Raw genomic sequence first — 5,263 nt, 5'->3', positions numbered from 1 at the left:
TGAATACCAAAATAAAATATATTTTCCAATTGTCCTCCTTCGAAAACTGACAATACATGCAATAGAAAAGGGGTTGACAAAAGTGAAGCAACCAGGCTAGAAAGCAAAAAGATCCAAATTATTTTTAGCATCCCACAAAAAATGCTTTGTCCCCTAAGTTCGTCCCACATGCTTGTATGCAAAACCATTAAACTATGGCTTAGTGCTGCTATGTGGGTCTACTCTAATTTTAAACCCAACATCCATATATTGTTTTTTCCTCTTTTATGTTAACTAGACATGACTTATCATCCAAAAGAAAAGGTGATCGTGTGATTGTATGAGTTAAACAGTTGTATGAGTATGAATTTGGAATTTTAGGCGAATCCAAAATCTAGTGGCCTAATCATTGGATGATGGCAAATTTATGGGTATAAATTATGAGTTTATGACATATATATGGTGGTACGGAAATCTTTTTGTATCTTAAATTTCTGCTTAGTTTAGCAGAAATCAAACATATAATAATACTAACTTTTAAGTTTAAATTATTTGCATGATTAATTAGTGTTTCCAAAGTTCCAGAAACTAAAAGAGAATATTTGAATAAATTATATTAGTAATGAAAAAAGCAAGAGCTAAAAACTATCGATTACTAAAAAAAAAAAAAAAAAAAAAAAAGTGTATGAGTTGTTTTAGAATCTGGAATCTGGAATGTGAGTAAGATTTCTACATATTAAATAGAAAGTTGTAGTCCGAATATGATAAGTTTTATTTTTATTTAGTAGTGTATAAATGACTAAATACAAATTTATGTTGTATAAATGACTAAATACAAATTTATGTTTTCATCTATATGTGTATGTATGATTCAATAAATTTTTTGAAAAAAATCGAACAAATCAAACCAAACTAAACCAAACTGTATTAGTTTGGTTTGAGTTGGTTCGATTTTATTTCTAAAAACCAACTGAACCAAACCAAACTGCATTTGTTTGGTTTGGGTTAGTTTGGTTTTACTTCCAAAAACCAACTGAATCAAACTAAACCACACATTTTATTCTCTTGCGGTTAAGATGATTTTTTGTGTCAAAACCGCCCAAATCGCACCGCGAACACCCCTAGAGTGTGACCCATACCGGCACCAACAAAATGCTTCCACCATATCATACCACAACACTAATGTCACATATGATACCACCACATCCTACCATAGCATCCAACCAATGTACAATCAAACATGACACCGTCAAAACATCCAACCAACACATGTCTTTCACACACCACAAAAACCATTGCTTTATTTCCAAAATGACCCGATCCAACCACTACGCCTGTAACGCCCAGAAATTCAATTATTCGCTTAATCTAGACGTTCGGAGTGTTTAGTGAAGTTTTCGTATTTTGAGACGATTTAGTCGGTATTAGTTCGGGATAGCGGATTGATATTTAATCAAGAGTTTTGATATTTTCACTATTAGAAATATTATTGGACCGAAAATATGATATATTGGTCGAATTTGAATTGTCGGTGTTATTTTAAGAAGCGTATTTGAATTTATTAAGCTAAAAGTCGGATTTTAGTCGGACGGTCGAAGAATAATATTATTTACAAGCCGGAATTTATTATATTGTTGGAATATTAATAAAAATGATATTTTGATTTAATTGGAGCTATTTATCTTATTGGGCCTAAATTGATTTTGGAGGATATTAAATAAAGAAGAGTTGTTAACCACTAAGCCCAAATTGGATTTTATAATAGGGTTTTAGAGAATTGGAAAGAGGAGAGTGGTCATAATCAGAGCCGTCTCAAGTTTTTGGAGGCCCTGTGTAGGTTAGCTATAGTTTACCTATGAGAAAATAAATAGAGGCCCTATTTAATTGCGATTTAACCTGACAAATATTTTTTGAGGCCCTATTTACCTATAGTTTAACTCTAAAAAATTTGAGGCCCTGTGCAGTAGCCCGCCTTGCACGCCCTCAAAGACGGCCCTGGTCATAATGAAGAAAACAAGAATAGAGGAGAAAGAGGCAAGACTATGGAGAAGAAGAAGGGGCTTGAAGATTTTTCATCCATGGTGTCAATTGAAGATGCAATTAGAGACACATTGAGTGCTTCCATTGATAAGGTAAGGGTGAGGTTCTCTTCCTATAATAGAGCTTATGAACCATTGTATGTGGGAATTTGGGTGTGTAGATTTATTGCATTATCTTGTTGTTGTTCATAGACAATTGAAATTGGGAAATAATGTTGAAATGCTGTGTGGAATAGAAATTGGATTTGAAAAAAAAAATGGTTGCAATTCAGTGTGTTGTTTCGTTGGTTGTCTTCTTGTTCCAAACTAGTAAAGGACCCGTGCGCTCGCACGGGTCACGTAAAGTCGGTATAAATATTAAATATATTTAATATGGTTATGGTTAAAGAATTCTAATAAAAGATATAATAATTAAACAAAAAAAAATTCTTAATTAATGATTAGCATATCCATATTAATTTAATGTATCAATTTGTATTTGTTTTCAATATGATATTAAAATTGGATAAAAAAGTTCATAGTATTATAAATAAATAATTATTATAGTTGATTACAAATGTAACAATGAAAATATGAAGTTATTTAAAAAAAAAACAATGAAATAAATAAAGATTTAGATACTGTATAAATGATGTACTAATGTGAAATAGCGGGTCACGTAAAGTCGGTAGAAATAAACAATCAAAAAAAAAAATTTATGGTTAAAGAATTATATAAAATAATATATTAATTAAGATAAACAATTTATTCAATGATAATTATAAATTCAATATAAATTTAAATAGGTATTTTTAATTTGTTTTTTGCTATAAATATAAAGTCATGTTTGATGCACTAACATGTTTAATAATCTAAGCAATGAAATAATTAAATATTTGTATTACATTATATAATAAATATAAATCAATCAATTATTTTCCCACCCAATAAAATCATTTGACTTTTATATTATGGTGTGAAATTAATTATTACTATTAAAAAGAGATAATTAAATTTACTTCTGCATGTACAGAAAAAGGCATTTCAACAGTTTCCAAAAACTTGTGCACGTTTACCTACTAAAAGGAAGTCTAACAGGTAATGGGAGTTTGAGTATATATAGTAGAAAGGACACAGTTTTTTTCCACTCTTCAAGTACCAAATCCTGAAACCTAATCCGTAAGTTGGAGATTTCACAAAATGGGTAGGTTCTCCCAAGTTGCAAAGGCTTGCAGGTACTCTTCGTCCTTTTTTTTCTGTAATCGAATCTGAATTTTTCGTTTGTTTGTTATGAAATGTCACTTTTGTTCATGATTTTTTCTGATTTTGCAGAACTATGAAATTTGTTGTTGTTCAAGACCCAGTCAAACGATTGGCGATTAAAAGGAGGATGAAGCAAAGATCGAAGATGTTGCGGATGAGTTTGAAGACGAAGAAAGAGCGGATTACCAAGTTGTGCACTGAGTGGGCTTTGCATGTGATGGATGGTGTTGCATGCGCCTGGCAAAGGGGAAGTAAGATTCAAAACATAACAGGGGTGTGGCAGGATGAGATGCTTGGAATCAGGTGGTCGGGGAAGCATCAGGAATTGAGGGGTGGCTTGAGGTTCGCTGTACTTGAAGACGTGGAATTTTTAACTGATGTTCTGGGAAGTGTTGGACTGGAGATAAACCCCAGAATGATAGAAATATCCAACTCAGTGTATATTGGGAAGTTTTTCTTTGAAAATGAAAGGTATAAGAATCTTATTATCCGATTTTTCGAAAAGGCATGCTATTAGGTTATATGAATTCAATTAAAATTTAAGCATTAAGTCTGTGTATGTTGTTTAAATGACAGAGAATGGATGATATGGACAGAGTTGGTGGAGAAGCTGAAAAGAATGGTTAGATATATCTTTTACGTGTTAAATTATTTGTTGATGTCATTGTATGTTTCTGAAAGTTAACAGAAAAATTATCATTCTGTTGTATTGCAGGTTTAAAGAATATGTGTTGTTGGGTATTGATGGCTATGGTGAATGAAGAAGTGCAGAGTTTTGGAAGAACAGTAGATTGTTTTGGATGATGTTGTTGGGCTTTTTTTTTTTCTATTTCAGTTGTATGTGGATTAATGTTATGTTTAAGACTTTTTGTGTTTGTTATTCATCAGTTTTCTTTGGATTGAAACAGCTAATGTTATCCTTGCTACTTTATAATTGCAATATAATAGTCATATGCTTTGCAACAATGTGTGAAAATCAAATGGATGAGCATGGTTTAAAATTATCCTTTATGTACTCCTGTTAGTATAATTTGGTTATGTTTAATATTTTACTTATTTTTCAACATAAACTTCAAGTTAATAGGAGAATGGGAATATAAATATATATATTGAAATATGCACATAAGCATATCAGTATGGCTAATAAATCTTGAAAGATGAATTATAGTTTAGTTAAGTATGTATACAAAAATATATATAAATTCCCAATGTTTTTGAAACATATTAGTAAGTGTTGAAGAATAATAATAACAATGTTTTGTATAATATTAAAATTAGTGGGATCAATAAGCAAAGTAATATTAGAAACTTTAAATTTCATATTATATTGTATAATTAATTTTTATTTATTAGGCGAGTGGGACAAAAACCAACTTGTCAACTTTTGTTAGTAAAAGATATTCTTATGTGTAATTAATATTTTTAAAAGAATTATATATGGATTATTTATCAACTATTATTTGCATAAATTTTAAATTATGAATAATATATATGTTGATAAACACACATAAGGATGTCAATATGTGTAAAAAATATTGTAACATGAATTATAACTGAGTTAATTATGTATAAGAAAAGATATATAAATTCCTATTGTTTTTTTAACATGTCACAAAGTGTTGAAAAATAATAAAAATAGGTTGTTGAAATTTATTTCCATAGGATTTTAAAATTAGTGGGATGAATAAGCTAAGTAATATTATAAAATATTATTTTCTTGAACTATTTAGTAATTAATTTACAATAGATATGTGAGTTGAAACCAACATCTTGACAATAATTATATATTGAATATTTATCTACAAATATTTACATAAATTTTTAATTATTATAACATTGGTTTGATTTATTAAATGTGATTTAAAAAAATAAATTTTTGAAATAAAGAAGGATTGATAGAAACTATTTTTTGTTCCTAAAAAGTGGATTTTAATAAAAAATATATAATGTTATGTTTTTTAAAACACAGGAAAAATAAGAAAGGGGTAAGTAATAAAAAAAAC

This window comes from Vicia villosa, linkage group LG5 (genome assembly GCF_029867415.1).
Source record: "Vicia villosa cultivar HV-30 ecotype Madison, WI linkage group LG5, Vvil1.0, whole genome shotgun sequence".
NCBI lineage: Eukaryota > Viridiplantae > Streptophyta > Magnoliopsida > Fabales > Fabaceae > Vicia > Vicia villosa.
The sequence above is the reverse complement of the archived record's forward strand: the minus strand, read 5'-3'. Positions refer to the sequence as shown.